This window comes from Callospermophilus lateralis, chromosome 17 (assembly GCF_048772815.1).
Source record: "Callospermophilus lateralis isolate mCalLat2 chromosome 17, mCalLat2.hap1, whole genome shotgun sequence".
NCBI lineage: Eukaryota > Metazoa > Chordata > Mammalia > Rodentia > Sciuridae > Callospermophilus > Callospermophilus lateralis.
This window is the reverse complement of record NC_135321.1, coordinates 12,984,362-13,011,284: the sequence shown is the minus strand read 5'-3', so window position 1 is coordinate 13,011,284 and position 26,923 is coordinate 12,984,362. Positions and strand designations below refer to the sequence as shown.

The 26,923-nt window shown below is 36.5% G+C and overlaps 1 protein-coding gene across 1 annotated transcript in view; it reads left to right on the top strand.

Annotated features, from left to right (window-relative positions):
• Phlpp1 (PH domain and leucine rich repeat protein phosphatase 1) overlaps window positions 1-26,923 on the top strand; it is a 223,954-nt gene that overhangs the window by 58,038 nt on the left and 138,993 nt on the right. The window lies entirely within an intron of this gene.

The following is a 26,923-nucleotide window of genomic DNA, read 5'->3' as shown; positions in this document are numbered from 1 at the left end:
TGCTTTTACGAACATTACAGAATGCTATATTTTATTCTATATTCTATAGTTACATGGTTCTTAGATTTGAGCATGGTCATCAGAATCACCTCTAGGATTTGTTAAAACACAGATTGTTAGGCCCTACTCTGGTTTGTCTATTCTACAGATCTGAGAGCTTGATTCTTTAACAAGTTCCTTGGTTATATTGATGTTCCTGGTATGAGTGCCATGTTTTGACCTCCACTGCTGTTAGTTTGTCAGATTATTATTATTATTATTATTTTAGCTCTATCCCTAACCCTTAAACTATAAACCAACCCTAATCATACACCTACCCCTAACCCTAGCCCTTATTCAAGTTTTATGCCGAACCCTAAAACTAACCCTTACACTGACTCTGACACTAACACTAATCCTAGCTCTAAACATCACCCTAATCCTAACACTAACCCTAACACTAAACCTAGCCCTAATCTTAACCCTAAAATTAGCCCTAATCATAACCCTTGTACTTACATTAGCCATAATCCTAACCCTAGCACTAATTTAACCCAAATCCTAGCCCTAATCTGAGCCCTAACCTGAGCTTTAACCCTAACCATAACCCTAACCCTAGCCCTAATCATAACCATAACCCTAACCCTAACCCTATACATTACCATAAAAATAACTCTAACCCTAATGCTAACCCTAGGCCTAAACCTAACCCTATCTCTAATCCTATCCCTATCCATTTCCCTAAACCTAACATGAACCCTAATTCTAAGCCTATCATTACCCAAACCCTTACCCTAATGCTAATTCAATCCCTAACTTTAAGCCTTAACCTATTCTAAACCCTAACCTAGACTTTCACCTTAATAATACCCCTAGCCCTAAACCTGACCCTAACCCTAACCTAAACCTTACACTAGACGTTCCCATAATCCTAACCCTAAAACTATCTTTAAATATAATTCTAGACTTGAAATTAGTCATACTCCTAATCCTAGCCCTAACCCTAAAACAAACCCTATCCCTCATCCTAGCCCTAAACCTAGCCTTAATCCTAACCCTAATCCTAACCCTTATTCTAAACATCACCTTACCTCTAAAACTAGCTATAACACCATCCCTTACCATAAACTAAATTCTAAATCTAACCCTAATTCTATGCTTAAGCTGAACACTAACCATAAACCTAATCCTAGCCCTAATTTAGCCCTATCCCTAACCCTAACCCTAACCTTAGCCCTAAGACTAACAATAATTCTCACACTAGCCCTATCACTAGTTCTAATCCTAGCCCTTACCATAACCCTAACTCTAGTCCTAACCCTTGCCCAATCCTTAGTCCTAGCCCTAAGCCTAAGCCTAAGCCTCATACTAACACTAAACCTAATCCTAACGCTAATCATAAAACTAGCCCTAACCCTACCACTAGCAGTAAAACAAAACTGAGCATTAGCCCTAACCCTAAACCTAACTTAAACCAAACCCTAACACTACACCTAGATCTAACCATAGTCTTAATTCGAGTGCTAACCCTAACCTTAAAAGTATACCTGACACTGAGTTTGTCAGATTTTTTATTTGTATGTGCAGGCAGCATTTTGATCCTGAGCAGCCTAGCTTCTTCCATGTTGCATACAATTCTGCCCCCTCCCTTTACCTTGTGATGGTTGGATTTCTTCATATTTTATTATACCCCTTTTTCAGACACCTGATAGAGTGACACATGACAGACTTTTAAGTGCAAATAGAGTCCTTAACAATAGGGTACTGCCAGTAGCTTTAAACTTTTTAACCTTTTGGACTGTTTTGTTTTTCTTTTTCAAGAAAAAAGAAAGTGATAGGCAGGTTTTTCTTGTCAGTTGGAGAACCCTGACTTTGGAACCAGAAAGCTTTTCAGCTTGGACATTAGAGCTACCATTTAACTGACTGTATGAGGTTGGGAAAGCTATGTAACCTTTCTAGAACTGTTTCTTATGTGTTAATATTTGCCTCATAGTATTTTTGTGAGAACTAAATTAGATAAGGTATATAAAGTACTTTATAAGTACTCAATAATTGATGGTTTTAGAAAAGCTTCTTTAGTCTAAATGGTTATAACCTCAGTGTGGTTTTTGTGTTATTCTCTCACTGTTCATGTCTTGCTCTTCTAACCTGCTTCATGGGCTTACCTGTGGGTAGTGGGCAGTTGGGCTTGTGCTGTGTTCCCACAGATCCTGCTTCTCCTTGCTTGTTTAGAAATGCTATGTCTTGTTGTTCTTGCCTAACCTGGCACTGTATCCCTGGGCATTAGCTTTGTTCCTGGTTCTGCATTAGACCCTTCCTGCTCTGATGACCTGTTGTAGCCTGTTTCTCTGACTCTAATTTTCACTGTGTTCTGGTATGATTTTGTGTGTTCTTTCTGGCTCCACGGGAAAACCAGTATAGTTAGAGTTATGGTAGAGGCATGGTACCCTCCCACCTGGGACAGAGTGTTTTTTTTGGTCACAGAATTAACAATTTTAATTTTTAAATTCAGTATGTTTTCAAACTACCTTCAATTTAAATTTTATTAGATTAAAAGACTAACTTTTCTGCATTATAAGCTCAGTTTTAAGGCTTGTATATTCATTAGAAAGATAGTCCAATGAAGAAAACTTTGATTTACTGTGTTCTCTTAAAGTACCTAAAAACACCATATTTTAGTTAGTTTGAAATACATTTGGGGAATCTTCAGTAGAGAATTTTGTTCATTGGCATGGAGATTCCTAAGAAACTGAGAATCCTAAGAAAATGGAAATTCCTAAGAAACTGTGCCAGTTGTTCCCATCACAGATCACGCTTGGTGGCAGTCTTGGAAATTTGATGACCTATCATTGTTATTTTACATTCTTTTTTTTTTTTTTTTTTTTTTTGTGGGGGGGCCATGGCCATTAGTCTCTGTTGTCTTAAGGCCTATTGTAATGATATATTTTCAGTCATGATTTCAAGCTTTTCAGATGCATGCTTTTCAGAGCAATTTGTCTGTGTTACATATTTAAACAATTTGCTCCCTATTTCCATTTCATTTCACAGTACTCACCTGTTCAGTTGGAGGGTCTCAGCAAATATATGAGTCTGAACGAGCAGTTGGCTCCAAGTCATGATTTTTGTTTGCATTATGAGCATGTAGCAAGCTTTGTGTGCTGGACCAAGTGACACTCACGGAAAGAAAACAGAAGCCTCAGATACAGAAGAATAGTTACACATGGAGTATGTGATAGATGTAAGGAATAGGTATAACAGTTTCACTTGGCTGAATTTCAATATTTAAATCTGGTAGAATAATTCCAGGTTGAGCACAGTATTATTGCCTAAAAATATGTGACTTCTTACAAAGGACTGAATATAGTTGTCCTTTGGTATCTGCAAGGTATTGGGATGGGAATCCTCCCCACTGTCTTTCCAGGGATGCTCAAGTTCTGTATATAAAATGATTTATATTTGCATAAAGCCTGTGCATATCCTCCCACGTACTTTAAATCATTTTAAGATTACTTACAAGACCTCATACAATGTAAATACTATGTTGTAGTTGTTATACTGTATGGTTTAGGAAATAATGACCAGAAAAAGACGTGTGTGCACTTTTAGTGCAAATGTAATTTATCATCCTCCCCCATCCCCAATAATTTCAATCACAGTTGTTTTGAATCTTTGGATATAGAACCCATGAATACAGAAGATTGACTATAACACTGGAGCTCTCCCTGCCATGTATACTCTTGCTTGAATGTGTCATAATCAAATTTAATTTATATGAATTTAACTATATGTACTTTATCTTTTGTATTAAGTATAAATGTTGTATGTATGAAAGACATTACAAGAATAATTTTAACAATGTGATTTTATACTGTTCACTGACTTAAATATAGCTATCCCTGAATAAGATACAACTTCCCTATAAATTCTTTGAAGGTAGAAGTAACAGAGACTTATGACTTTCAGTGTCATTAAAGATGGCATGGCAAAGAACAATGTATTGGTGTTTTTTTTTTTTTTTTTTTTTTTTTTTTTGGTGACTCTGGTGATTAAACATAGGGCCTCTACTATTGAGTTACATCTCCAGCCCTCTACTGGTAGTTTTTGACTGATTAAGATCAGATGATTTTGTAGTAAAGAGCTATTTTTTTTGACATTTGTTTGTGCTGGAATAAAATGAATTTATTTACTTTCATAATGTTTTTAACACTTAATCATAGTTTAGGTTGATTCCAGCTCTCATAAGTAAATAAATAGCTTTGATGAAATTTATGAGAATCTTTAAATACTTTAGCGATTGTTTTAGTCACTAACTTTTGTATTGCTATGACCAAAATATCCAACAAGAATAACTTATGTAGGGAAAGTTTATTTGGAGCTCACAGTTTCAGAGGTCTCAGTCCATAGATGGCTACCTCCATTGCTCTGGGTCCAAGATGAGGCAGAACACCATCGGGGAGCCGGGAGGTAGAGGGAAGCTGCTCCCCTCCTGGCAGCAAGGAAGCAGTGAGAGAGAGGGACAACCCTTGAAAGACAATTCTTCCAGGCCACAACTCCCCCCCACCCCCCCATGACTCACCTCCTCCAGCCAAGCCCCACCTGTACACAGTTACCATCCTGTCAGTACACTCAAACTAGTATGGACGGATCAGGTCACAACTCTTATTATAATCTAACCATTTTTACCTCTGAACATTCCTGCATTAATACAAGAGCTTTTGGGGGAAACCTTATATCCAGACTGTAACAGGGATTAATAAAACATTCTTGCAAAACATGGAAGTGGTAACTCTTAGTGATACTCATGCTAAACCTTGCTGAATCAACAATATTTTTTTAGAGTTATTAAAAAAAACAAAGGTGAGTCACCTGTAATTACTAGATTTTGATTTTACTCCCCACCAGTCTTTAGATAAATAGTATATTATAATGGTTATTGTAACAAGAAGCTATTGTACTATACTCATGAAATCAGTATCTTTTCTGATCTGTGAATAGCACCATTATCAAGGGGACTTCAAGCCTTAAAGAAAAGCTTTTCTTTGTCCTTTCTTTTTCATGGCTTGTTTTTCTCTTAAAGCATTTACCAATTTATGTTTAGAATACAACCCAATAACTCATGTTTTAGTCTGAACCATCATTCATGAAAAGTGAAATGAATGACTAAAGGCAAAGTGGAAATAAAAAATACTTTTTATAATTGTCTTTTAGGAGACTCAAACTCTCAAATTTTGGCCCCATTTCTCATTCAAAGGCATGAGAATTAAAAAAAAAAAAAAAAAATACAGCAAGGAGAGGGGCATATGTTTGCCAATCAGAGCTGAAGCAGCTGGGTTAGAGCCTAGTGTTCTATGGCTCCAAGACCAGGTTGTTCATTATCAACACTGGAGACATGGGAAGAATTTTGAAGTTACTCTCATTCTTTGAACCTTACTTTCCTCCTCCTAGGCTTCACAGAGAGGCAAACAATAGGATTTCTAAAGCAGTAGTTCTCGGCTAGGGTGATTTTTGCCTCCCAGAGGACATGTGGAGACATTTTTGGTTGTCAGAAACTAGGAGGATTGCTCCTGGCTTCTGTTGTCACTGGACAGTGATACATCTTACAATCCACAGGATAGCCTCTCAAAAAAGAATGATATGTCCCTAAATTTTTCATGCCAAGATTGGAAAATCTGGTATTACAGCATTATTATCCTTGAAGATGAGAACAAAGGAATGCAAAAGTTTCTAGTATAATGTTGTCACCATGAAGGGGAAAGTTCTAGGGAAAAAAAGCAGGAACAAAATTCTTTTTTTAGTACTGCTTTATAATGAAGTTGGTGCACTCTTATAATTCTAGTCAGGTTTTGTGGCCTTATCCACAATCCTTATCTTTAGAATAAAGAGAAGTTTAGGGGTTATGTTAGTTTCAGTGCAGACCAACTTGCTTTAAGTGAGTGGTACGAGTTTGGAAATTACTGAAACTGTAAATTTGTCTCTGTATTGATGAAATAAAAGAATTTTATTATCACCAATAAAACCTCATTTGTTGGCAAAATTGTATATACTCTTCCACATGTGTTAACATCTTTGGACCTGATTTATCCTGTTATTTCATTCAGTACTAATTGGACTTTATGAGAGGAATTGCAACAAAGCACAAATATATTTTCACTGACACTCAAATCAACGATTATAGAAATCTTTATTTTGAATTTTGTAATTGTGGTTTCTTTTTTGATGAAGTTAGTGCTTTGAAGCACTATCTGTTCAGGGCATAATGAGTCATGAAGTCAAAATATAGATATTTGTGGGAAAAAGATTAATATAAATGTAGAGAAAGAAAGAATGATTTGAAAGCTCATTATAACTTTTAAGGCAAATAAATCTAGCTCTAAAATTATGTAGTTGTAAAACAGAAAACCAGATAATTGGTATGTTTTTTTGTTTGACTCTCAGTTTTAAAGGGCTCTAATTGATGTATTGTTTATATTGTTTGCTAAATACAGTGTTTGGATAATAGGGAGGGAGTTGAGTGAGAATGCATGTGATAGCAGCTTAGAGATGAGCAGTGTTTCTCCCCAAAACAATTACAAAGCAGCCACTGCCAATGGTGATGTCACAGTCAGCAGATAAAGAGCCATTTAAGACTCTTTATAGTCATCATTAGAGAACAGAGAGAATTTTCAAAATCTGAAGCAACATTAAGATTCCCATTCTGTTCCTCTGTTCTGTGACTTTAAATGATAATGCTCTCAACATTTAATTATTTATAATTTGCAAATTTTATTAAACATCAGGGAAAAGAAAAAAAAATACTGTTTACACAAGGAGAAGTACTTCCTGGTTATTGGAGTAGGAATAACAGTACATTGGGACTAAAATAGAAATAATAATGCTATTTTTTTTTTAATGGGTTCCATACTGTGGCTTCGTGCACATAGCCACTTGGTATGATGGTATTGGGCAGGATTGACCTATTTAGTTGTAAGGTTTTTGTTTTTTTGGTGGTGCTGGGGATGGAACCAGGGCCTTGTGCATACTAGGTACTGAGCTACATTCCCAGTACCTCAATTGCAAATTTTAATACTGTGTATACATTAGCAATATCCCTTCAGGAAGAGGAAAGTGGCAATACTATAGATTAAAATTGTGTATGGAAAAAAATGGTGAGGAAAAAAGTTTCCTTATACACAGCAATAGTCTGACTTAAATGAATTTTCTGAATGCCAAAGGCCTTTTCCATCTGCTGTCCACTGGGCTGTTTTTGCCCAGATTTTGGCACATGTTTTTCCTGGATCATAAGCCTTCATGTTGGATTTGGGACCCAAATAAAAAAGGAAGATCCTGGGGCTGGGGATGTGGCTCGGGCGGTAGCGCGCTCGCCTGGCATGCGTGCGGCCCGGGTTCGAACCTCAGTACCACATAAAAACAAAGATGTTGTGTCCGCCGAAAAATTAAAAAATAAATATTAAAAATTCTCTCTCTCTCTCTCTCTCTCACTCTCTCTTTTTTTTTTTTTTTTAAAAAAAAGTAAGATCCTACCTGATAGTTTTCTTTTGGAGATGAGGAAATCATGCCAGCATTTGGTAATAGCAGAAGTGAATCCTATAGAAGATGATTGAGAAACACCAAGTCTGGGGGACTATGTAAATTAGGCTGGCTACTGAATTATATTTCAGTATTTTCTGTTATGGCTGAGTACATGATCCACAGTAAGTGCGTAATCATTAATAATAATAACTTGTAGGTAATAACAATAGGTAAATCACAGGGAGGTAACTACTTTCTAAATGAGTTTCTAGTCATCCTCTTTGACTTTTTGCCCCTGCCTTCCTTAGCTCAGGGCATCATTAATTTCTTGTTACAGAGTAAACTTAACTAGTCACCAGTAGCTTCCATTGTGGCCCCCAGTTTCTTGCCCATTTTGTAGGCTGATGCCAGAGCCCATCTCCCTGTAAGAGAAGCATCCTATTTCTTAATTTAGGCTTCTGTAGCTGTTGTTAATTGTGAAGTAATTTTTCAAAGTGATCCTCACTATCGAAAGAGTGACATGTTTAAAAGATAACCCGTTTTTCAGTATTTTTGTTCTATTTCTCCAAGTAGGCTGATGAATATAATGCATCTCATTTTTGAACTTTGTGAACGGAATCATCAAGTTTATTGTTATTATTTGCCATGATTACTATTCATTTGAAAATTGTGATTCTTACTATCATTTATTTTTGGTTGAGAGTCTGTAACCAGACTGTCTTTTTTTTGTTGTTGTTGGGCAGCATGCCTTTATTTTATTTGTTTATTTTTTTATGTGGTGTTAAGGATTGAAACCAGTGCCTCACACACGTGTTAGATAAGCACTCTGCCACTGGGCTACAGACTGTCTTGACTATATTATTTTCTAGCTTTGTGAACTTAGTGGGTTAGTTATTTATCTGTCTGCCTCATTTTCTGCCTCATTGGCCTTTGAGATTTACTGTTTTCTTCTTTTTTTTCAACAAATTTTTTATTTAAATATTTAGTTCTCCTGATCAGTATTAAGGAGAAATACCTTTATCTGTAATTTAAGAATGTTATTTCCAAAGCAAATGAATAAATAATCATTATCTTTGCCTGTAACTTCATTTTAAAGACTGTCAGAAAATATTGCCTTTAATAGTAACTATACTTGTGGAGATGAATTTGGAAAAAGGGCACTGATGGCCCTTTCATTCTATTTTCTCCGACTTTTCCCTACTGAACAGCTTCTTTTTTGAAAGGTGTCAGTTGTGTCAAACAAATGATGACATTTGTCTCTTTGCCTTTGAATGGTTTATGCTAAGTTTATTTAGTGTAAGACCTCATATCTAAAGACTAGAATTCAGTAAATAAAAAAAGCTGGTTAAGACACAACATAAAGTGTTTAACATAATTTTTTTTACTTTCCTCCTCCCAGACATTGTTATAGAACAAAGGAGGTAGGATATCTCCAAATTGTCATTTTAAAGAAATGGAGAGGAGTAACATGCAACAATTTTACTCATCTCCTGCAGGATTCACTTCTGCTATTACCAAATGCTGGCATGATTTCCTCATCTCCAAAAGAAAACTGTCAGGTAGGATCTTCCTTTTTTATTTGGGTCTCAAATCTAACATGAAGGCTTATGATCCAGGAAAAACGTGCCAAAATCTGGGCAAAAACAGCCCAGTGGACAGCAGATGGAAAAGGCCTTTGGCATTCAGAAAATTCATTTAAGTTAGATTCTTGCTGTGTATTAGGAAACTTTTTTTCCTCACCATTTTTTTCCATACACAATTTTAATCTATAATATTGCCGTTTTCCTCTCCCTGAAGTAATATTGCTAACGTATAAATTTGCAGTTGTGGTATTGGGAATGTAGCTCAGTGCCTAGCATGCATAAGGCCCTTGGTTCAACATTCTGAGGTTAGTGAAATCTGGAATGGAACTGTTATTTTAGTTCTTACTTCAGACAAAACTATAGATTGTTTTCAGCCTCCCCACCTTATTTCAATTTCTTGCCAAATCTGTTTTAATATTTGATTGATTCACTTTGTTGATTTTCTTCAAAGTACTCAGTTTAACTGATTCTCATAGAATACATTTTTTGCCTTCATATATCAATAATTACAATTAGCATTACATGTTTGATTTGAACCCACCATTTATCAGGAGAAAGAAATATGCTGTGCATACCAGTGGAGATCCCACAATCCCATGAATTCCCCTGGTATCTTTTATCCAAGGATGGAGATGTGTGGTTAGCCTTGTAGGTTAAGTGGAGGTTAGTTAAAAGTGTTTTCTCTGTTGAGTCTTTGGAAGTTTTCTGCCTTTAGGAGAATATGGTTAGCTTTATCAAACCTCAATGGCATAGTACTTATCTAGTACATTTCATGCTTGCTTTATGTTATTTGATTGTTTTCAATAATAATGTCTGTGAAGTTACACCAATAGTATATTCTGTCTAAAGCTTTGGTCTCCTGAATCTCGGCAGAGTCCTTTTTCATGTTTTTTTCTTTAAATTCCTTCCTTTGAATTGGTTGTTATAGAGAACACTAGACTGTATTTCTGAGAGAAGGTTTTCTTACATTGCCCAGGTGTTGTGTAGTTTGGCATACTTGTATTTTTCTACATGAGCTGGATACTAAAAGTGCAGGAAGCCAAGGTAGTGAAACAGGAACAGAGATAGTGAAAACAGGAGGGTTGACTGCTGTCAGGGACAGCCAGGACCAAGCAGGACCTGCAGTGCAACTGTAATCCCACAGTAATTAGACTAGGCAAGTCTAACATGAAATCAGTCCCTCTTCTTCTCAATTTACATTGGAATTGTGCCTTCTGGCAAAAGGCATAAGTCCTTTCCCTTTGTATGGTATTCATAACAGAGCATCATTTTATGTGATTCAAGTGTGCTTTCAAAATGGATAGAGTGGTTTTGTTTTTTTTTTTAATTTTTAAAATCTAAACCTAGGGGCTATTCTTCATTCTAGTGATATGTGTTAAATTGTAATTAAAACTGGTTACATCTTGTATGTTTAAAAACATCAGTCTTGAGCTTAAAATAACCATACCAAGTCCTTGGTAAGGCAGTTTGGTTTGTGATACTGACTGGATGGATAAACCTTCTGGATTCCAAAGGATGCCCCTTTTCCTCCCTAGTAAATTGCACTCAAAATTTGAAATGTGGTTTACCCCAGTTATCTGTATATGGAACCTAGGCAAATAGAAACTTCCAGAATATCTTGGTTACTGCCATCACTATTTGCCTTGTATCTCTTCTCTTTTTGTCCTTAGATACTATATATGTTCATGAACTGGTCTAAATATGAGAAAAATTACAAAGCATTAAAGAAATCATTTTTTAGCTGGGCATTATGGCCATGCTTGTAATCCCAGGAACTCAGGAGCCTGAGTCAAGAGGATTGAAGGTTCAAGGCCAGCCTGGGCAACTTAGTGAGACTCTGTCTGAAAAAAATTAAAAGGGTTGGGGATGTACCTCAGTGGTTCTGCACTCTTGGTTTCAATCCTTAGTACTGTCCCCTGACCCCTGAGAAAAATTATTTTAGAATGTCTGAAATTTCATATGGTTGTCTTTCTTCCTGTTAGCATGTTAAACTGTATGCAGAAATTTCTTATATCATAATACATAGTGTATATCATACACATAGTGTATTTGTAATTTTATGTTTATTTATTTTTTGGGAAGAGAACCAGTTCTCCTAGGCCCTTCCATCATGGTTTTTAGCAAATAATAGAAGAGTGGGGGGAAAAAAAAAAGGCTTTTATTTGCCACTGAGGTGGCTTGCTTTATTTCCCGTCATTGACAATGTTGATATCGTGGTAGGGAAGCCCACAAAGCTTAATTAAACAAAGGCTTTGTTATCAAAGCAATGAACCAGACAGGGAGAGAAGCACTGGTAACCATGTCATAAGAACACATATGGGGGAATAGAACAAGATGAGCTAAAAGTCTGAACTACTCTGTATATTTTTTTTCCCCACTAAACATTAGTATGTAAGACTATGTTGGTTTGTTTTCATGGAAACAAATAAATACTTTCATATAAGTAGGCGGCATATAAGATGTTGTCCTGAGAGGCATTGCTTGAAAAATCTCAGGTGTGTCTGTCTGTGTGTGTGTGTGTATTGATCAAATGATATAGTTGTTTTTGCTTTTGTTTTATTGGTACCAGGGATTGAACCCAATGATGTTTAATCAATAAGCCACATCCCCAGCCCTTTTTTCTTTTTTATATTTTATTTAGAGACAGGGTCTCACCAAGTTGCTGTAGGATCTCTCTAAGTTGCTGAGGCTGGCTTTGAACTTGGAATCCTCCTGCCTCAGCCTCCTAAACTGCTGAGATTATAGGCGTGTGCTCCTTCGCCCGACCTGATATGGTTGTTTTTGAATGAAAGTAAAAATAATACCTTTTCTTTTGAAAAACCAAACAGAAAAATCTCAGATTTTGTAAAATAATTGATTCTTTACCAGAATTTTCTAGGCTGTTTTAAAAAAGATTTTATTGCAGAGGTGAACTACTAATCTTGCTTGAATCATGATGGCACACGCACAATAAAAGAACCCAGCAGAGGATGGGGACTGCACCCTTCGTTCTTCTTCAATCTTCTCATACAGCATAAAAATACTCTGAATTTCTGACTTCTAGCTGTAGGTACAAAGATCCTGCACTGTCTGGCACTTGTTTCTTTATGCTGCAAATCCCTGGCACCTTTTGGAGTATAGCTGTTTAGTTCAGTGGCTGCGAAGTCTGGCTGATGAATATACATAGTTCAAGGCTGCACTTGAGTCCAGTTTTATATATACACATACGTGCATGCATATGCACAGATATATACATAAACATAGGAAAAACTAAACATAAAAACCTTTGATGCTTTTTATAGCAACAACTTTAATGAACTTGATATGTAATTTATTGAGGTTGAATTCCTATTTGTAAGTACACTTACAAATGAATTTTTAAAAAAATATAAGTTCTATGTGAAGATAGTGATTTCATGAATTATAACGAAACAGTAGCTATGAGTAACAGGAAACATAAATTGCATAAAAGAAAGTCCCTGCCTTCCATTAATTTTGAATAAATTTGGAATGGGAAGACTTTATAAATAAGAAAGTTAAATCTCTCTCATATGTTTGATATTTAGTTGTCAGGCAGCATTATCAACTGTAAAACACAACCTTAATCCAGGAGAACAGCAAAAAAAAAAAAAAAAAAAAAAGCCTCTTAAGTAGCCCAAACAGAAACTGTAGAAATTAAATATAAACGCTTCATGTATGTCAGAAGTAGGAATGATAAAGTTGAGATCCAGCCAGCCTGGGAACTCAGTAATGTCTGTGGAAATTTTTATGAATATTATTTATTATGCTTCTGATACTCTTGTACTAGTGATGACCCAAGGTCATTAAAAACAAGTATTTATGTTTATTTGATTCTTGTCATGGCAGAACAAATTATGGAATATCTAGAAGTAAATTGAGCCAGGCGCAGTGATATACACCTGTAATCCAAGCAACTCATAAGGCTGAGGCAGGAGGATTGTGAGTTCAAAGTCAGCCTTAGCAGCTTAGCAAGACCCTGTTTTGGAACAAACAAAACTAAACTAACAGGGCTGGGGAGATAGCTCAGTGGTAAAGCACTTGCTTAGCTTGCATGAGGCCCTGGGTTCAATCCCCATCACCACATAAAAAAATAAACAAACAACAACACACACACACACACACATACATATATGTATATAAACACATACACATACATATATGTATATAAACACACACACACATACATATATGTATATAAACATAAAAACACAAAGGGCTGAAGATGGTGCTCAGTGGTTAAGCACCCTGGGTTCAATCACCAGTAAACTCCCCCCCCCCAAAAAAAAAGTATGTTGAAATAAGACTTATTTCCAAAAGAATAAGTTACAGACTTAAGTGGGATAAGGAAAGGTACACACAGTAATGTCTGTAGTGGGGGAAAAATCAGACATAGCAAAAGTAGTTAGGTGACTGTTGCAGTAGTTGAGTAGGACATGGGGAGCTAAGATCAAGAACCTGAGCCTGGATACATGGGAGCAGAGAAGAAAAGGTTTATTTTGGCTCATGGTTTCAGAGGTTCAGTTCATGGTTGGATGGTTCCATAGATTTAGACCTGAGTTGAGATTAAACATCATTATAGAAGGGCATGGTGGAGGAAGTACTGGGCTCATGGTGATCAGGAAGCAGAAAAAAGGGAGTGGAAGGGACATGATCCAATCATTTTACCTCTTGCATTAGCAAAGAACTTTTGGCAGGGGGGCACCTCATATCTAACCATATCCTTCCACCCCTGGCCCACAATAGCTCATGTCAGTATCACATTGCAAAATTCATGTAGTCCATCTCAAAAAGAAGCCCATAGTTTTATCAGTTCCAGCAATTGCCCCAAAGTCCCAAGTTCAAAGTCTCCTTTTAGACTTAAAGCAAATTCTTGACTGGGAACCCCTGTAATATAAATATTTTCAATATACAGTGGCACAGAAGGGAGGAATAGGTGCATAGAAAGAAGGGATGGGACCACAACAAGACCAAAACCCAAGTCCTGTAGCTCCATATCTGGCATTGTGGGATGGTGAGATGTGGTCTCTGAAAGGCTTGGGCTGTTGCTTCCCTCTTTGACCTTGCTGGTTGAAGTGCTGTGGCTTCTGTCTTAGCCTGGCTTTCACTGCAACCAGCAGCTTTCCTCAGCAGATAGTCCACATTACTGTCATCTTGGGGGTTTTCACTGCAGTGTTGGCTTCACCTTTATAGCTTTACACATCCCTCTTTCAGGGGCAGCTACAGGGATTCCAACTCTGCTATACTCTGCCTGGCCTTCCCAGGCCTTCCTTTAAAATCTCAGTGGAAACCTCTGTGAACTTCTGATTCTTCATTCCTACATTGCTCAGAACCAGCACCATAGGGATGTCAAGGTCCACACCAGTTTGAACAGTAGCTGGGCCTCCTAGCACCAAGAATGTAGTGACTTCTGAGTACCTGGGTAGCTGAGCATGCTGAAACAACTTTCTAGGCTCCCCTTTGTGAGCAGGTTTGAGTTTATAATGGGTATAGTCTTGCTAATTCCTGAGATGTCTTCAAGGCATTATTTTTTATTGTCTGTGCAAGGTACTTAATTTCTCTTTAGTGGTGGTAATGTGTTCAAAACTGCACCTTCCTTGGCCTCAGTTTTATGTGTACTTTATTGGTCAAACTGCAAGTTTTAAAAATTCTTCTGCCCTGCTTTCTGCTCCTGATTCTCACAGTAAACCTGACTAAAAGCCTATGGTAATATACATGCCACTGCCTGAATGCTGTGCTGCCTTGAAATTTCTTCAGCCAGATTAATTAGTTCATCACCCTTAAATCAGCTTCACAGAAAGCCTCAGGACCTAGGAAAAATGTGGATAAATTCTTTGCCAGAATATAACACAAATGACCTCTATTTCAGTTTCCAGTAGTGTCCCCATTCCCCTCAGAAACCTCATGAGCACAGTCTTTATTCTCTGAAGTCTTATATGTATTCAGCTCTTCTGAGCTTCCACCAGAATCACCCATTAGCTCTGCTTAGAACATTCAAAGATTTTTCCTACACTTCAAACTCCTCCTGCATACCAGTTGCAAAGGCTTCTTAACCACATGGTCAGATTAGTTACATCAATGACCCCACTTTTGGTACAAGTTCCTATGTTTTTCATCACAGTGACCAAAATACCTGACAAGAATAATGTAGAGGAGGAAAAGTTTATTTTGGCTCACGGTTTCAGAGGTTCAGTCCATTGTTGGCTGACTCCTTTGCTCCGGGGCCCAACTGTGGCAGAATATTATGGAGGAAGGGCATGGTGTAAGAGAGCTGCTCTGCTTATGGCAGTCAGGGAGGAGTGGGGAAGGGGCCACAGTTAAGATGTCCTATTTCAGGTTATTTCTCTAGTGACCCACCTCCCCTCGTCATGCCCACCTCCCTATTTAAACTAGGTGGACTGGTTAAGTTACAGCTCTCATGAGCTGTTTACCTCTTAGATTAACCCAGGAGCTTTTGAGGGACACATCATATCCAAACCACAGAGGAAAGAATGGATATAAGACATGTTGGGAAGATTCTGCAGGGTGAAGTGATTAATTGGATATATGTGGCAAAAGGAACTGTTTCAAAGTGACCCAGGTTTTGCAGCTTTTGGGTCTGGGAGAATGTTGTTTATTAATTTAGAAATGGGACAGGCAGTGGGTTTTGCAAGGAGGAAAACTGACTTTGTTTTGGGGGTGCTAAGTTGAGGAGCTGGCAAGAGATCTGGCGGGAGCTTGGACTTATGGGCCTGAAGCTCTGAGAGGTTCTTTTCAGCAGTTTCTAAGGCAAGCAAAGATAGACATACTTCCATTGTTGCTCTGGTAAGCGCTTAATAATTATTGTTGATTTATAGTTCTTTTGAATTTTGGGAACGATTGGATTTGCTTGAACACAAACAGTTTCAGATACCCAGTTTTTATCTTACAAGTAAAGTCAGTAATGAGGCTGTGTACTTGGAGGGATTGGAATGGGGGTGGGAGCAGAGGCAGGTCTGTTAGTTTGCCATCACTGAACCCACATGCTGTCCCTTGAAATGTTTTAAAATTTCATTTCTAATTCCTAAAGCTTACTTGAATGTAATTAAAAAATAAAATATTAATCATTACAATAAACTCCAAATGCAAAGTTTCTAACGTGTTTCTCTTGTGGTTCAGCTTTGCTCTTGACTTTGTGTTAGCTGTAAAGGGAAATGCAATTTCCTGCTTTCAATATGAAAGCTCTTTTGCTATATCATTGACTGTTCTTCTGTTATTTCCATGATCTTTAGATAAATATTCCAAATTTATTAGCTGAGCATTATGAAATGCTGTTAGGAAAGCAAGATAGTACAGCTTTATGCTGTTGTTGTCTGTGTCCATCCCCCTTCCCCCACAATGGATTTCTAATAGAGGAGTAGGGAGCTTCTGAAGTCACTAAAAACATCTGTCTTTATAGAAAATATTTCCCTCTTGTTCTGGGGATTGAATCAAGTACCTTGCTCATGCTAGGCAAATGTTTCATCACTAAGCTTCATCCTCAGCCTCGCTCACTTTTAAATATTTTTATTTTTAAAAATTTTGGGACAGGGGCTGGGGATGTGGCTCAAGCGGTAGCGCGCTCGCCTGGCATGCGTGCGGCCCAGGTTCGATCCTCAGCACCACATACAAACAAAGATGTGTCCACCGAAAACTAAAAAATAAATATTAAAAAATTCTCTCTCTCTCTCTCTCTCTCTCTCTCTCTCTCTCTCTCTCTCTCACTCTTAAAAAAAAAAAAAAAAATTTGGGACAGGGTCTGGATAGGTTGCCCAGGCTGGCCTTGAACTTGCAATCTTACTGTCTCAGCTCTCGAGGTGTCAGGATTACAGGCATGTGCCACTACACCCAGCTGAAAATGACACTTTGTCAAAATGGCTAATTTTTTATGGCAGATACTGTCATTGAAGGGTTAATCATCTTTGTGGTTAATAGATGGATTTGAGGGAAGACAACTTTAATTGATTTGGATCAGTACATTTTTCTGTTTTATAACTCTAATCATTACCCCAGGTAATTAATGAGCACACTACTATTTCCTGGACTGAGACCTTTTCTTTTTCTGAATAAAGAAATTATAAAAATAACTTCTCTTTTTCCAGTCTGGATATAGTCAACTTGGATTCCTATAACCAAGGAGATTTTGGTAGTTATTGTAAATTTAAGCATATGTTTTTCTAGTCAGAAATTGAATCATACTCCCCTTTCTGCTACAAACTATCATTTCCATGTGAATGTTACAGAAATAGGAGACTAAACTCCAGGGGAGTATATGATACTAAACTTTATTTCTAGTGTTGGATAGCTTCCCATCTTCCAAAATGCTGGAACTAAAGGCATTTTAAGAAAAGAGTGTTTTCTCAAGCACACTTACTGAATTTCTAATGTTTATTTTTCAGAGTCACAGTAAAATTGTAATTTGTTATCATGTTTATGCTCTGTGGACACTGATGTGAAATGATTGATTTTGCTAATATCTTTTTAGGATGATTTTTTAAAAAAATAAATTTTGTCACTTTTTTTCTGGGGAAAATAAATTCTGATTTTGCTACCCTTTTCTGACTACATTGCCACTTGTGTTCTCTTTTTGCTTTCTTCTAATCCATTCCTCAGCTCTAATGACTCTATTGTGATTTTTTGAAATATTTGGTCCCTTAAACCTGATAGGAACACCCATTGATAATCAAAACAATTGCTTCTCATTTACTATCAAACTCTGAGTTTGAATTGAAAAATTTAAAAATAATTCAATAATCCCAGTTTTCTTCTCCTTCTCCTTCTCTTTCTTCTTCTTTTTGATATAGGGATCTGGTGCTGTGGTACACATTTGTAATCCCAGCAATTTGGGAGATTAAAGCAGGAGAATTACAAATTTGAGGCCAGATTGGGCAGTTTAATGAGACCCTGTCTCAAAAACAAAAACAAAACAAACAAAAAGAAAGAAAGAAAAAAAATGAAAGAATGAATTGGGGGTATAGCTCAGTTGTAAAACAGCCCGGGGTTCAATGCCTACTAACAAAAAAAAAAGGAGGGGGGATTTTCCTTATATTTGTTTTGTAAGTGGCAAAGATAATACTTTGCAATTATGAATAAAATATATGGTATGAAACACGGTTTCATATGAGAACATAGTTCCATTAGAAAAAGTAAAGTCTTGTTGAGGAATGTGGTTGCAAAGGTGCTTTATCATGATTGGCAAGTTACCTAGATGTTTGCATAGAAAAATCAGTTCTTAAAAATTATTCTGGTTCTGGTTCTTTTTAACTCTAATGAATAAATCTTAAGAGCTGCTTCTTTACCATCTGCTGCTGATTAACTTTATGTCAGCTTGCCTACTTGTTTGGACCATCTCATTCTAACTCTCAGATTTACTTGGTAATAGAGCTTGATCTGTTGAAGATTTGGTGTTGGTCATTCCCTCCTGATACTGATCAGTCCTTGTCTACACAGTCTCCTATAACTGTTCTTCTGATTGTCCATAATAACCATAACCTGTATTTACTGAACATGAAGCTTTCTATTCATGACAGCATTAATTACAAGTTATTGAATGCTTGTCTATGTATTAGACACTATGCTGACTGCTACAGATATAGAATTTAGATGGTAGTGTTACCTATTTTACAGAAGAGTATTACAGAAGAGCCCAAGTTCACAGGGAGAGTAGAGTCAGTATTCAAGCACAGGTTTTTCCAATTCCGAATTCTACATTTTTTTTTATATATATATATATATTTTTTTTTAAGAGAGAGAGAGGTAGAGAGAGAGAGAGAGAGAGAGAGAGAGAGAGAGAGAATTTTAATATTTTTTTATTTTTTAGTTATCGGCAGGCACAACATCTTTGTTTGTATGTGGTGCTGAGGATCGAACCCGGGCCGCACGCATGCCAGGCGAGCGCGCTACCGCTAGAGCCACATCCCCAGCCCCCGAATTCTACATTCTTAACTCCCACATTATGTTGGTAGTTCTCTGTTCTACTTGCTGTTTGAATATTTCTCAGACTAGGGTCTATTGGCTTACTATTTGGGTCATAATTTTCTTCATGCCCAATACTACATTAAGCCTATGTCTTGTAAATATGGTTTCTTGATATTCAAGAGTCTTCTTTGTTGTTGCTATTGACATATTGACCTTTGTCATAACTTATTAATTTGCTTTCTTGAAAACTAAGTTTGGTTAAAAAAACTAAATCAGAGCTAGGGATGTAAGTCAGTGGTAGAGCACTTGCCTAGCATGGTTGTACAAGGCTCCGAGTTCAATCCCCAGTTTTGAAAAAGAGAAAAAAAGCATTTTTTACATGGGGGTTACAGGACTCTACGATTGTGATAAGCCTACACTAAAATCTTAATGTTTTAAAGTGTTAAATGCATATTATGCATATGCATACATATACTTACACATATACACACCTGTATACACACAAACACACACACACACACACACACAAAACCGTGTATTTAAGCCCCTCCCACTCCCACCCCCCAAATGCTAAATCTTTCTTTCCTAGATTGTAGTATACTAGTCTGGGATTTTGGAGAATGAGAGAATGAGTTTTCATTCTATAAGTATTTTTGTGGTAGAGTGTTTATTACTGTTTTAACATTTAAAGAACTAATTTCTTTTTTTAAAAATTCAAATCTTTTATTTTTTTAAATTCAAACTACTTTGATCCTATTTGTAGGTTTGTTATTGACAAAAAGGATAAAGGACTCATAAGATCTGCCCTTGTTATTTAAATGCTCAAAGCAGACTCTAGGTCTAGTGTTTGCAGTGCTGAGAAGGATTAGTTTTTAAAGAGTGTCAATTCTTGGGGCTGAGCTGTTGCTCGGCAATAGGCACTTGCCTGGCATGTGTGAGGCACTGGGTTTGATTCTCAGCACCACATATTAATAAAGGTCTATCAACGACTAAAAAATAATAATAATTTAAAAAGAGTGTCAATACTTTTTCTAACAACCACATTAAAGATTAAGGAAGGGAGCAACACTTCTTTCTTAAAGCAACAGAGTAAGGAATAGAGTATAATTGTGTGGACCTTCACTGTATAGTTGTTAGCCTCTTCATTATCCATCCAGCTCATGTTGAAATCTGCTTTGATAGGGCTTTAGAATAAGGGTTGGCAGACTTTTAATTTAAAGGGATTAATAATAAATGTTTTAGACTTTTTCCAAGTTCACACAGTTAGGGAGAGGTAGAGATAGGATTCAAGCAGAGGTCACAGAGGTCTTTGCTGCATATTCTTATTTTTTTTTTTTTCCCCAACAAATTTAAAATCTTCTGTCTGATCCTCCAGAAAGAATAGAAGTCCCTTTCCACCTCCTCTTACTCTCAGACTTGGTGGCCTACCTACTCATTCCTGTGTCATTTTGTCCTCTAATCTATACCTTTATTGCTCTCTGACCTGGATTATTGCCCAGTTGCTGCTGTGCAAGTTTCTTACTAGTTTTTGCTTCCAAGCTCTTGTTTAAATTGTCCTATAAAAGGAACATTCCAAGGCTACAGTTTCATTTGTCATCCTTTTACTCAAGGAGTATTAATTGCTTTCTAAATTCTTGTTTGACATTGACACTTGTTGTTTTACTTCTCATATACGGAACATTTTTCTTATTAGTTTCCTTTGTGAGCCCTCAATTTATCAAGCAGGTTATAGCTTGCGATTGATTCCTTGACAAATCTAAAATTTGTTAGTCACAATGGATTTTGTGGAAGTACATTGTTAAAAGTAAATTTTAACTTGTAAGACTTAAAGATAATATTCAGAGATTTTAGTATTTAATGGCAAATATCAAGTATCAGTTGCTGTGCTTTACAGACACATTGACCTGTTTAATCTTCAAACGAATGAGGAAGGTGCTGTTGTTTATTACCATTTTACAGGGAGGAAACTTTAGAGGTGAATAGAGGAAGTAAATGGTAGAATAGGCTGTCAGGCTTCAAAATCCATGTTTTTGAACTACTGGGTTGTATTGCTTCCATAATGAATTGATAGGTTAAAGAAAGACTTTGAACCTAGTGAAGGAGAGGAAGGAATCATTCAAACATAGCTTTAACCTTCATCCCTTTCGTTGCCAAGGTCCCAGGTCTGTTGGTATTTTGTTGTTTTGGCAGATAGTTTGTGAACTTGGCTGAACTTTGCAGATGGAAGTATTTGAACATTTGAAATAGGGAAGAGTTGAAGGTTATCAGAGTAGAAAAAGTTCAGTTTCTTTCCTGGAACCCAATCAGGTAGGTGCCTTTAGATAGTATGTGTCAGGGACTCTATCCATAGGCAAAGACAAGAGAAAGCATTTGAGCATGATTATTCCTTGCAGAAGACTTGTTAAAAACATGAACAAAGCACTGTTTTGGTCAGCCATCTGCTGTAAGATAAAAGTAAACTTGTTAAGTATTTACACTTGTTTTAGAAAATTGTTGATTAGCACTTTGTTTATGGATTGCATATTGTCATCTGGATTGTTAATTGCTTGGGAAGAGAAATTCTATTTTCCAGTTCATTTGCAGTCCAAGCCCAAATTGCTGTTTCTTGGAATTCTGTAAATAGGCAGGCTATCTGTGAACGCTGACCTAGTGAGATACAGATGTCTGATCTTATTAAACAATAATTAACTTTGATCTCATTTGTTTCAACTAAATTTTTGGATACTTAAGGTAAGTAAACCTCATAAAATTCATACTTCTCAACCTGTTTGGGTAAGAATAAATTATTCTTTTGCATTGAAAATACTTTTTACTATAGTAAAACATACCTTAAATATTACCCAGCCATTCACTTCACAACTTTTTATTGAGGGTACTGTGTCAGATGTTGAATGACTTCTTTGTCCCAAACACTGTTGTAGATGCTCAGGATACATCTATAAATAAAACAAAGCTCTGTGTCCTCATGAAGCTTATATTCTAGTACTAGGAAGAGATAACAAACAATAAACAATACATCTGTAACATATATATTGATAGTTGTGGAAAAAAGAAAGTGTAGGGCAGGATAAGGAGGTACCAAGGAATGGTGGAGGAGCAGGTTATAGCATTAGAACGGGTGGTCAGGGCAGGCATTCTTGGTATTTGAGCAGTCTTGAAGGAAATGAGGCAGTAAGCCAAGAAGCTAATTAACTCTAAAGCTTGTCACCTGTCACCTCTCTCATAAGTATTCTTTAGCTTGTGGTGGGTGGAACTTAGTTTGAGGCCCTGTTTATAAGACTTTCATATATTTCTAAGTATCTCAGTCTTCCCTTCATTATATAGTTTTCTCTTGGTAGGGAAAAATTATGAAGAATCTTAAGATTAATGTTACCTGAGATGGAGTATAAATATGATGCAATGGAATATAATTCATAAAACCTGAGACTATTGGACCGAACACTAATTCATTATTTGGTGTTAGCCTGACCAGTGGGAAGTCATGTAAGACCCCTCAAGTCTAATTATGTCCTGTTACTTAGTACATGTCTTGATAAGTCTTTTGAAAAATACTCGATGCTTTTCCCTAACAAATGACTTAATTTCTTCCTTTCTCCAGTGTTTCTTAAACTTGAGCATACATCAGAATACCTGAAAGGCTTGTTGAAACACAGATGGCTGGACCACATCCAGCCTGAGTTTATTTTTCAGTAGTTTAGGGGTAAGGCCCATGAATGGGTGTTTCTAAGAAGTTCTCAGGTGATCCTGATAAACTGGGTCCAGGATTAAAACCTCACTACATACCATAGAAATTGGCAGCATATTTTCCAGATTATTCACAATGGGAATTAACTTGCCCAAGACTTTGAATGTAGGTCTTCATGATTCTGCTAGTCCATTTTCTCCTATTCTGTTTTTCTTAGATAATATCTAAGCAAAATACATCATCTTGCTTCACTGAATTTCTAGTCTTCACTGTTATATTTTATGTAGCAAAATTTAAACATTGAGATAGCTCATAAGCATTTTTTGACTCACAGAAGTCTCCACAGGATTTATTGCCCTCTATTTGTTAAAGTAGATAATATTAAATTGGTAAGAAAAGGAATGACCCTTTGAAGAGTCTTCAGAAATATTTTAGATTTATGTTGCTGAAGAGTTGACATTATTATGAGAGTTTACAGACTTGCTTTGACAACTCCATAAAAAATTATATGCAAAAATAAATCCTTTGCTCTTTTTTTTTTAATTGCTCATTTGTTCCTTAGAGTCTGCTTTGAACTCGGTGACCGAGCTCTTTGGGTGGTTACTGTGTGTAATTGATTCATTGATTAAGTCACCCCTGATAAGAGCCAGAAAAGTTAGTCATGAGACCTAGTGGTAGGAAAACAGATGATCATAGATTTCCCTGTGCATTTACTTGATATCTGTTTAAAGACATATTGATATTTAAAAAACAAAACAGAACTCAGAGAATTGGCAAATTTTAGTCAAGCAATTAGAGTTAAGGTTAACATCCTTCCCAAGCCAAAATATTTTGATTGAATTATTAATTAGCTAAATTGACCTCTTTGAATTTCCCATCAGTTCTCTGGTCTTGAAATACTCTGTTGAATGGAGTTCATAGACAGTGAGGGAGATTTTAAGGAAAGAAAGAAAAACAGTAGTAGTTTTTGATAGTCACCCTTTAGGAGAAAAAACAAATCCAGGGAAGTGATAAATAGGCTATGTATGAAATGGATATGGTAAGGAGCCTAAAAATAACATTTAATGTATGTCATTTGGTTTTGCTTTCATTTACTAACAAGCAGCTATGACTGGGAGGGAAACTTTGAGAACTTATAGTCTGCTGGCTGGAAACCTCCAGATCCAGACATGATTACAAAAAGCTACCAAGATGCTGTGGTATTATTCCCTGTAGAAAACTCCATTCAGGGCTGATGTTGTGGCTCAGTGGTAGAGCGCTTGCCTAGCATGCGTGAGGCACTGGGTTCAATTCCTGGCATCACATAAAAATAAACAAGTGAAATAAACATATTGTGTTCATCTACAACTTAAAGAATATTAAAAAAAAAAAAGAAAGAAAACTCCATCCATTCTCTTTAACTTTCCATCTCAACCTGTTTAGAATAATTTCAAGCTGTATATAGTGCGGTATTAGCTTTACATTGGTAAATAGATTTGGAGGATGTGGGCAAGATGCACAGCTTGTTAATGGCTGTCTATAATAGATGGAATGGTAGTCTCATGGTAAGTGGTCTTCCTGCTCTATCCCTCTGCCAGTCACTGGTCTGTCTATTTAACTCTTAACCCATTTATTTTATATTTTGTGTGTTCTACAGCCATACAAAAGAACCATCATTCATTGGCCCTATCTCATCTTTATTTATATTGAAAATACTGCTGAGAATTTCATCATTATTTTTATCTCACTGTTTATTAACAGAACATATCTTTTACTCATTGAAACATTTTCCCCTTTATGGACAAACATAGCAGTTAGGGTCCCAACAGAAAATAGAAACTACACTTGAATCAGGAGAATTTGAGGAGAATATGGGTAGGGTGTAGAGGAACTGAAAGGTTTAGTATAGTGTTAAGCATCTGAGGTTAGCATTGGACAGCTGTTTTTACCGCAAAGCCTAAATCGATGAGTGGAGGGAGAGGTGTAGGTTTATACAACCTAAAGAAAAAGAGCCTTTATTGAGAATTTTCTTTTGCATTTTGAGAGATCTTCAGACCCAGTGACAAAGGCAGTGGGAGGCTGCCTTCTGAGGAGCATGTCAGGAAATAGATACCTTCTTTTCCCTCTCCTCCACCAGTGAATAAATTCACTGGGAGGAGAACACATTGGAAGGCCTTTACGTATTGGGCAGAGAGGGTGGGGAAGAGTTCAGACAGCAAGGGCTATCAGAATGTTTTTGTTTAATTTCAGTTGTGGAATAGTTGTTCTCGAAAAGGGCAGGTGGGCAACTTTAGACCATAAATGAAGCTTTCAGTATTTAGAACACCCAGCCCCCCAAATGCGTGTTCTGTGAAACCCTTCTCTGTTCCAGCTGTCTATGGAGTTCCTGATTCTCAGGACTCTAATGGAAATTTCTGAGCACTCTTGGTACAGTCTACTTGACAAACCCTGCTTAGAATTAGTGTTTGAGTTCTTGTGATCTTATGAATACTTTTGTCAGAAGGGTATGGTGCTTAAGTAGAGAAGTTTAGGAAAATTTGCTCAGAGCTGCTTCTTAGAGTGTGATGTGTGTTAGTGTTGTACAAAATAATAAAACTTCTTTCCATTCTATTCACTTGCATGAGTATAGTATTAATAATCAAAATTGAGCTCACAGTATCTACACATTTCCAGTTGTCATGGATTTCTCCTAAGTCATCAAATGTGTTGTATACATAATCTTAGATGCATTTGGATTTTATTATCAGATAACGGTACTGGTTTTATTTTTGTAATAATCTTTGTCATTGTATATATCTGTTGCTTATTTTATAGCATTCACTTTAATAAGATATTTACCTAAGTACAAAATATGCCTTTGTTGTATAATGATGTAATATGTTTTGAGCCCTGTGAGGTTTAGAATTTATTTGTAATATTTCAAATAGCATTAAGTTGCTTGACGTTGAAAGATGCTGAGGAAACCTTATTTTGTTGTATTAATTTTTTCATTTTAAAAAACAGTGAAACAATTTCAAAGTTAAGTACAATGCAAATAATTTATTTTCTTGAACTATTTAAGAGTACTTTGCTACATGATGCCCCTATCATCTCCAAATACTTTCCTACAAGTAAGGAAATCCTCCTATATAACTATCTGATAATCATTGAAATCAGAAAATTATCTTTCTGTCCTCAGGTCCACTTTACTTTTTACCAGTTGTCCCAATAATTTTGTAGCCTGGAATCATATGTGGGAGTTAATTGCCATGCCTCTGAAGTCTCATTTAACCCATTTAAAAAAAAAGTCCCTGGGGGTCTGGAGTTGTGGCTTAGTGGTTGAGTGCTTGCCTAGCATGTTTGAAGCTCTGGGTTCAATCCTCAGCACCACATAAAAATAAAGACATTGTGTTCAACAACATAACAACAACAATAAAAAGTCCTTAGGCTTTTCTTTATATTCCTGGCCAATTATTTCATAGAATTTCCCATAATTTGGGATGGTCTGATGTCTCCTCAAGATTAAATTCAGGTTATGCATCTTATACAGGAATATCACAGAAGCAGTGCTGTTAGTTTTTTCATTGGATCCTATTGTACAACGTCTATTTATATAATTAGTAATGATGTTCACTTTGATAACTTGATTAAGGTGATGTCTACCCAGCTTATTTTTTTAATATTTATTTTTTAGTTGTAGTTGGACACAAACCTTTATTTTACTTATTTATTTTTTTGTGGTGCTGAGAATCAAACCCAGGTCCTCACCTGTGCTTGGCAAGTGCTCTACTGCTGAGTCACAACCCAGCCCCCTACCCAGCTTCTTGTAAAGTTACTTTTTCTTCTTTGTAATTATTAAGTATTTTGTGGAGAGTATTTTTAAAAAAGTAAGTATCCCGTCTCTTATTGAATATTGTATTCATTCATTCATCATATTTGCATGAGCTCTTTCAAAACATACATTTTGAAATTTTAAAGTGCCCATTTTTCACCCTTTGCTGCCATAATCAGAGCAAATAAGTTTATATGGGCCAACTCCATATGGTTTTAGTAGTTTGATAATTTTATAGCAAGTGTAGTCTTCAGTCATGTTTAAAACTCATTCAAGGTTTATTAATATTAGTAGCATTGTACAGTGGTATAATGTACAGTGGTGCTCTCAACTACCTCTAGAGTAATCATGTGTAGTGCGTACAAATTGAGCCCTAACTTCTTTGACTATATGCAGTTAAAATTATTCTCAAGGGGGAAGTGAAGGTGAAGGTGGCTGAAGAATGAGACATTTTCCTCAGGGGAG